Source organism: Amblyomma maculatum, chromosome 9, assembly GCF_055883805.1.
Source record: "Amblyomma maculatum isolate TAMU_Amacu chromosome 9, ASM5588380v1, whole genome shotgun sequence".
NCBI lineage: Eukaryota > Metazoa > Arthropoda > Arachnida > Ixodida > Ixodidae > Amblyomma > Amblyomma maculatum.
Window position 1 is genome coordinate 122,109,430 of NC_139352.1, and position 8,994 is coordinate 122,118,423.

The 8,994-nt window shown below is 44.2% G+C and overlaps 1 long non-coding RNA gene across 1 annotated transcript; it reads left to right on the plus strand.

Moving 5' to 3' along the window:
* The first annotated feature begins 6,210 nt into the window (after positions 1-6,210).
* Positions 6,211-8,519, plus strand: LOC146180293 (uncharacterized). The gene is made up of 2 exons (XR_014700820.1): positions 6,211-6,407; positions 8,124-8,519. It is a non-coding gene; the product is annotated as an uncharacterized LOC146180293 (long non-coding RNA).
* The last annotated feature ends 475 nt before the right edge of the window (positions 8,520-8,994 follow it).

Consider the following 8,994-nt stretch of genomic DNA (forward strand, 5'->3'; position numbering starts at 1 on the left):
CTGTGGTTGCGTCGTGTTGCTACGTTGCTACGCTGCTACCTATTGACTGCCCGAAATACTGCTTCTGTTCACATACAATCATGTGCCTTTAGACACATTACAAATTATTTTGTTTACTCCTCATAACACAGAACACAATATAATTCACTACTTTGCGTGCATGTTTTGGAACAGTTAAATGTGGCTATATTTGACACATTTTGTTTTTTCTCTTAGTGTCATTGATGTTATTTTGCAAGATGGCTGCGCCCAGTATAGCGAGCTCGCTATCTCCTCAGAATATCTCAGAGGTTTGTTTTGCTCCTCCCGGTTTGCAAAGCATTTCTTTTGAAATTAACCTTAAACGAGTGTGGAAACAGTTGCGCTGCAAGTTCACATTTTTTCCCAGCAATAGTGCTGAAGCGATGTTGGTTTTCTGATGACCACTTCAGGCACCGTCTGCTTCCACATTAAGCCGGATTTTAAACTATTGGCTTTCGTGAATTGTCTTGTGCTTACGGAAATGCACTACAGATATTTATGTTCTGAATGTATGCGGTTTTCACGGACGCGGTCCGCTGTTACCATAGGGTGTCTACGGCTGTTGCCGCATGTGTTGCCCGCAAGTACTTGGCTCTGGCTAGTAGCATAATGTTGATCCGAGTTTTAAAGCTTCTGCCTGTCTGGTTTGACTGCACTGGCGCTAGATCCATATAGTTCTTTGGTGGTGCCACGAAATGTGCGTCATTAATTGAAGTTTCTACTGTTATACTTGTACTACTGCTTCGAGATTTGAGCGCTCATGCTTCAAACTGTTCGATTGAGGCTTGTGCTGTTGGGCAAGTTGGTTCGACTTCAAGGCCAAAATGGACAACACACACGACTCAATTTCGTCGTTGCCTTGGCGCTGGTTGCCTAAATCATTATTTTTTATCCTTTACTCTGTAAGCGGTCACACATCGATAAGTATTTTTGTGGGGGTTTGGTATGTCGTTGCTATATTTATTTGTAGCTGTGGGGCCGACCAGTTGTAACTTACTGCCTCCCCCATTAGATATCCACTGCAAGGCAGTACAAACTACAATCGAAGCATGCAAATTCTAGCTTTGTAAAACATATGTACACTTGGTTAGCAAGCCTGGCTTTTTGCTTGATGGTAATAGAGTGTTTGTTTGTAAATAGATGAAGAGCCGCAAAGTGGTTCGCTCTCCCTAAGCCAGGGAAGCCACATTTTGGTCAAAGTGTTTTTTTTTTTTCTTTAGAAATAGCAATACAGCATACCCTACATACATACACCAGAGCAGATGCATGCAACTTTTTTTTTTTAACCAAATTATAACAGCTCGTGCGTGCTGTTCAGATGTCATTGCCGTGCAGTAAACGAATTGAAGGAAATTGCCTGTCTTTGTTGAAATTGTGTGTTCTTGTGTTTTTCACCGGTACATTAGAAAATCAATAGTGCTTCAATCAGTTTGACTTCTGCTGTGTAATTTAAGACGTCATAAAGTCCTTGTTAAATTTAATACCGGAGTGCTCTGCCAGTAGTCATCTTAAATATTGTGGTTATCCAATCCTTTCATGCCACAACAAAAAGGAAACATACTAAATGTATATGCAGCATGAATGAAGACGAGAGTTCGGTTGCTAAGAAAGGGGACAGCTGGACAACTGCCATAATGTGGGTACAGACCTCTTCAGACTTGAGTTGCAGGTAGGATATGGCCTACAAAGCACAGTTCAAGGAAGGATGCTGACAATTGTTTGTTGCTGCTAGGTTAAATGTACCTTTTTGGCCCAGAAACCATAGTCCCCAGAGTTCATAACATTTTCACAACCATTTCAAGCTTATTGGTTCCATCAAAACCTATGGTACCTACCAGGCTGTTTGATAACACACATCCACAAGCTTTTCTCTGTAGAGGGTGCTAGGAAGTTGCTAACAGATATGGCCTACAAAGCACAGTTAAGGGAAGGATACTGACAAATGTTCATTGCTGCTAGGTTAAATGTACCTTTTTGGTCCAGAAACTGTAGTCACCCGAGTTCAAAGTGCATGAATGCATATTCATGTGACAGCCCCACGATGCCTTCCTTGTTCACTTCTGTAAGGGATGCCATAGAGAGTAGCGGCACAGTTGATTTCAGAACTCCTCAGGTGTGTCAATTAGTAATTTTATGAAGCTGGTATAATTTCATCTCAGTGTGACGTCTGTATCTTTTGATAACAGCTTTTACCGACAAAGACGAAGGACTTGCATGAGATCCTGCGTAGCCCCTGTGCTAACATTTTTTTAGCCTTTAATGACCGCACCCTAGAACTCAGTTTGACTGAGAAGGAAGTACTAAACGTTTTCAGGTATGTTGATGATTTTCTAATAGTTATTAAAGAACAGAAAGATTTGACCTACACAGATGCTGTAAGCCCAGTTTTAGCCAACTTTCAAGAAGAGGGGCAGGGATTGTTTTTTACCCGTGAACTCCCTTTGCGAGGATATTTTCAGTTTAAGTATAGATTTAAGTATTACCTTGGGCAAGCATCATGTGTGTTGGAAATACTCGCCTCGAGCACGGAAGGAGCTGCTGCCTTATTCCTCGGCTCATTCAAAGACTGTGAAACGCGCTATTGCTAACCTCTGCCTTGGGTCTGCTCTTGTGAAGTCGTGTGAACATACTATGCAGGCGAGCTTTGAAAAGCAAGTGGATTGATTTGCTATGGCGGGGTTCCCAAGCTCGGTAATCACTGGTGATGCTGAAGCCTTCCTAAGGAAAACCAAACGTGTAATGTTCAAAAAGTCGTGCGAGACAAGAAAGTCAAGCGTGAAACCAGAAGTGGTACCCTATGTTCACAGGGTTCCGCACAATGTGAAAAAGGTTCCACGAAAGCTTGCACAATTATGCGTGCGCATTGCGAGCAATGAAAAGGAGGGCGCTTGCAGCAAAAAACATAGCAAGCAGTACGTGAAGTGCTGCATAGGGGTAGTATGTGAGGTACCACTGGCCTGCGGAAAAGCCTATGTGGGCCAATCGAGGCGCCGTGTGAATGACCGTGCAGCTGAGCATGCACTATCACAAAAAGAACCAGGAGGTGCACATCTTTCACAGCATTGTGCAAATTGCTTCGTGTGCAACCGAGCGGGAAAACGTGCACCGGGGGAAAAAATATGCGTGCACTGAAAGATATGTGAACCACGGCTTCATGAGATAAAGATTCTGGGCAGAAGTAGAGATTTGAAGGCACGCGAGGTCTTGGAGGCGTTTCACATAAGAAAGAGAGGGAAAGCGTGTGAGTGGTACATCGGTTCACCTTTTCAAGACCGAGATGACATATCTTGAACGGTTTGTTTAATGCGTCGTGTTGTTGTTCGTGCGCATGCCTTAAAATTTCTATATATGTGCTGCCTTGGCAGTGAATAAAGGTCAGATGAATTTAGCGCTCGTCCTGCGTCATTCTCTCTTGTGTCACTTCTTAGCACTATTATTTTCAGTCTCGAACAGTATGCACTATTTAGCCCAAACTGACATTCTTCTAAACCATGTTGGCTATAGGGGCCATATGTGATAGAAAATATATTTAGAAAGCTATGTATTCATAAGTCACTGAGAACAAAATATATCAAAAAGGCTGCGTTAATCATATCTGGTTCACTTTTCATACCCTTCTACTTTAAGATGACAGACATGGAGTACGACTGAAATCGACAATATGCAGGGATTGTCTGCCAACTTGAGCATCACAAGAATTTTGTACCTTTTTTCCAGCTTTACAGGACACAATAACAGATTTTTTTGCAGATAGTGACAGTGTAGGGCAGTATTGTTTATGCATCCAGAAATTACGACACCAGAGCTTAATGGTTTTTGCTTGGTGCATGTGAAGAAATGAAGCAGGAATAAGTTCTTAACAGAGGTCCATATTTTAAAGCAATGAATTGCTCATGGATGTTTTTCTCAATGTGAAAAATACAAGTTTATGTTAATGAAGCAATGAAACTGAATTGAAAATGAAAAATAAGTTATGTATAAACAAAGACGGAGGGTAAAAAAAAGTAGGAAAGGAGAAGCTCGGAAGCACTTCACATTTTCCACTGTGGCCATGGAAAAAGTCTGGCTCTTCTGGACGATGACACCGGCTAGGCAGTTTCCATCAACTTTAGCCTCAGACCATTTGTGCCAAGTGAACACCTTACTGCAATATTTCTAACTAAATACCACTATTGATGATACGTCTATGGAAAAGTTTCGCTTCTCGTCTTGCAACTCATTACATGATGGAGATGAAATATGTTCCGCTTATAATAAAGTTGGCTATGAGCTTCTCACACTTTTTGACAGTTTTCACTGGTGCAGTATGCTACTGTGAATGGTACAGGCGCCCAAATCTTTAACTGGCGTGTGCGAGCGGCGACTTTTCTGTGCGTCAGCGCCCTATGACGGAGCGAAGTTGGAAACAGGATGAGGCTAAGCGCATGCTCACAAAGCACGCTCAGCTGGAAAGAGTGGCACAAGGTTGCTGCTGCAAGGTGCATGATGCAAACCAGCAACTTTCACTTGATGTACTAGTGGTGAAAGTGTGTTGCTATTGCTAGGGGGAAGGACTATACAACCAAGGCACAGCAGAAGCCAAATATTATAGTGATTGTGGATAATCCAGCCAGAATTCTAGTTCATCGGGACAGTTTGTCCATATCGTAACAGTAGCAACTAGTGGCTGCATGGGCAGCAAGAGCGCAGATATGCTGCAACGGTTAAAACATGCCAATGATAGTACCTTTTTTGCTTCATGCACATTGGCTACAAATGAATTACTTCTTCTCTATTCATCTATGTGAAAACAGTCACTGACTTTGTTTCATGCATTCTGTCTCGCTTAACTGATCAGTACAGACATATACCTTCACCGGACATGGCACTTTGGGCTGGTGGCAGAGAGAAATGGATTAATATATTGTAGCAACAAATTGTCATCACTTACTTTGCAAAAAAAAAGAAACTTGCTTGTAGAAGTTGAACCCCTTATACCACACCAAAAGAGCAACAAAAAGCTGTTTAGTAACCATGCAAATTAACGAAACAAAACTCGCGAGTGCAGTCAGAGGCAGCAGATGGCGACAGGGCATAACGCAAACAAGATTGTTCTGAAAAGTGCCACATGGCTGTCATTTATCGAAAAAGTAGCATACAAAAACAATGTTTCATACTGTAAAGGTCACTTCCTCTGATGATAATGCGGGCGATCTCCAAGTTTTGGAATTGGTTTCCAAGATCAAATAAAAAAGGGCGTGCATGTCATTCATGAACGCGGACGAGTAACGAACTTCGTGCTTTACACATAACCAAACTTCAATCACAGCTGTTTCATTTAGAGCTTGCAGAAGCCGCACATTACTGTCAGTAGAACAAAACACGTCATCCCGAAAGCAGCCAAGTGCTTTTGGTCTCCGCACTTTCATTTCATTGCCGCCTTGCGAAATCCACAAATCACTCTCACTGCATGCACGGCGGAACGTGTCTGCACGCAGTAGAGGCGCTCAGAAAGCACAGCTGCGGACGGTTTGCTTTTTTTTAAATGCAGGTCTTTTCTTCACCGGAGGGCGTAAGTAATACAGTCGTACCTTAGTGGGGATCTTGCCGAATTACAAGGCTTGGGTTACCTCATAAAATAGATCGCATTTCGGGGCCGATTTGCATGTAAGCGGTATGTAACAAACCTGCGTCTGAAATCGCATTTAGTTCATCCGGGGCAAGACAAGATGACTAGCCGCATGCGGTCTTTGGAGAAAACTCGCGGCACAAGTATAGCACAAGAGCGCGCACACACATCCACGCAACAACGCGCACTGCCACTGCTGCCACCACAACACGGGCGCCGAGAAGGTGTTGGCCGAGGTAGCCGAGGCCCACGGTACCCCACGGGTCGCTAGCGTGGAATGGGGGTGTCGGCCGCAGCTCGTAACAGCCAGCCGACGGCCTCTTCTCCCTCTCCATCTTCGTTTTCCCCCTCGCGCCGCATCCGTTTGCTGGGATCGGATATACGCACCTGAACTTGCAGAGAGCCGGCTCCGTGAACTGCGCATGCGCGCCCAGAACCAAAGTGGAAAGGAGGATGCGTTGATTCTCTCGACGGATGTGACGTCAAACAACTTTCAGTATTTGCTTTTTTCTGGAAATAAGCCTCAAACCCAGATGCCAATTACCCTGTTTCTAGCCACCGCACCCGAGCAAAAGCTGGCGCGCTTTTCGGGCAACGGGTGCTCGCGCCTTGCGAGCCCTAGGTCGCTTTTCATGCGTTGGCTTGTTGTAGTTTGCGGGGCATCATCCCGATAGATGCAAATTCGGTGAAAATCTGATTCAGTTTGTGGATTGTTGCCCTAAATTCAACAGCGTAGCCTTCGTTCCTGTCGCTGGCCTGTCTGCAGCCTCCGACTACGGTGAGTCGTACGCGAATGATGGTGTTTCGTACATGCCCGCGAGCTCTAGGTAAAGCATTTGTCGGCGTTCTGCTACAGTCTTGCAGTTTTTTTAACGAGTTTTTACACGGCAGTGCAGCTATGCGGTAGTCACAATTACTGACGCGGCATAATCACGCGACAGTCTCCGGGCGAAGGCATGTGGAGACTGAATAAATGCGTCGATCCCGTTTCTTCGCGCTTGAAACAACCGTTGCATACCTGCTGCTGTGCACCGATCGGTCGCCGGTTGCTGTTGTCTTCGGGGTGCACTGGGGTATTGGGACGTACGCGGCGACTTACAGATGATGTGAAACTATTTGTGAGTCGAGAGTCACGGAAGTTTGTAATTTGCTTTTTTTTTTTTTTTTTTTTTTGAAATTCTTCGTTTGTGGCCTAGTTTGTTTGGGCAGTAGCAAGCATTTTGGTGTGGTGCGCCAGCGTGAACGCGCTGGTTTATGATCATGAGGTTTTATTGCCTTCCTCGCAGCTTCAGCAGATAGAGTGGCTGGGCCCATAGAAACGGTCGTGCTTCTGTCAAAAAACTGTCGTAAGGTATTTATCTATGCGGCCCATACGTGGTGCTGCAGTGCAAGAGGTCAGCTTCTTTACAGTGTCGACGAAGTGCTAAAGAAGGGGAGTGGCTGGCTAGCTGAGAGATAGTATAAATGTAAACTGGCCCAGTGCAAAATGAGCCCCGGAGTGAAACGAGCCTACTGCTCAGCATAAAATTGCTACATGATACGGGCGTATACCCGCACGAATTTATTGTGCTTGTATGCTCACACGTTCCACTGTCGAGTACTCACATCGGTGCATGCAGCAATGAGGGTGACTTTTCGGCTATCATAGGTTCTTGCCCATGAGAGTATCTGCCCTTTTACTACGAAAATAACTGCATTGGTAGAACTCGCTGAGCTTATTTATATAGATTTAACACTTCAGATGCATGTCGATACCGCAGAGTTCCCTAATACTTTTGCTTGCTCCAACAGCGTCATCACTTTGAGAAAACTGGGATAGCAGAAACAATGCCTCCATAAATAGTGGGTAGTGCTTGGCTTCAAGCTGCTATCAAGGCCATTGACAGCTTATTTGAAAACAAAGCAATAATTAACCTGAGGTGGTACGTTTTGTTGAGGGGAGTGAGGCACCGTTGCATGTACAGCCTTTGTCAAAAGTGTAGAGCCCGGGGGGTCCGCTTCTGAGCCGAATAGTGGCACTGATGTAGAATTAGTTGAGGCCTTTCCCACTGAAGGGGGTAGGACAAAAAATCTTGCCATCAACAAAGTTGGAATACCGGAAATTCATTACAAGCCGCAGGAACTGGCCCAGAAGCAGACCCCCTAGGCTCTACACTTTTGACAAAGACTGTACTTCGTAATCCTGTCAAAGAGCTTGGCAGTTGCTGCTATAAGCACTCTTGATTACAATTCCATGCAAGCCGCAGCATATTCCGCACTTACTGCACACGTGATTTAACTTAGTCTCTTTGTTTGCTATTTCAGTGTTTTGCAAGTGTGCTAAATATTTGTATTTGTGCTAGCATTGACTGCTAGTCTCGTTACTGCCTTTTTCCTTCTGCGGCAGGCACTCTCACTTGCTTTACTCAAATCAAATTCTACTGTGAGTGAGTTTGCTGAATTTATGCAAACTAAATGTAATTGCAGTATTACTCTCATTTATTTACATTTACAGAGGCAAGGAATACTCTGGGCCGACGTACGAGTTTCCTCCACCAGTTGGATTCCGCCGCTACCTCAGTAGTGCAGTGAGCTGTAACTGGTGTGACCAAATGGACACTCTCACTCCTACTGGTTTAGAACGTGCTCCTATTTAAGTTTAAAATATCTTGCTTGCAATGTATTTAATCTTGTTGTGGAGTATTGTCACCCTTGCATTTGCTGATATGTTATTATTTAGAAAGCATTCAGAGTGATTTTGGACGCATAATTTGCAGTGGCGGGAGGTGGAGAAGCACAAATGTGTGACTGCAATTTTTTGCCTCTCTAGTTTTCAGCCTTTAGAATTAAAGCAACAGATTGATATGTGAACAGGCCTGGCATGGATTAAAGAGTTTGTCATATACAACAACACTTGACCCTTGCGGGGGTAACACAGCTGTGGTTATCTGAGCAAAAGTTCTCTGTATGTGATGGTGTCCGAAACATGGCATTGTCTTAAGTAACTTGGCATGGAATCGGCCACTTCTTGCACTCTCTTGACAGCATCTATTGTAATGTGTGCTAGGCGACATGCCTTCGGATCTGTTGTATGTCTGCAGCAGTTGCCTTGATGTATCAAGATGGGGTGGTTGTTGCGAGTTGGAAATTCCCATTCTCCCGACTACACCAATAAAATGTAGTGAAGCCAAATACCAGGAACCAATGTGTTACGTGGTTCATTGTGAAGGCTTGCCATTCTCATAACTTTGCCAAATTGCTAGAAGCATTATTTTTAAGCCCGGTCTTCTTTTGCTCATAGCACAACTCATTTCGTGCATTTGTCAACTTTTTGGGGTTTATGGTTGGCACATTTTGCAGAGGGTGACAAAATTTGAGCTGGTGTG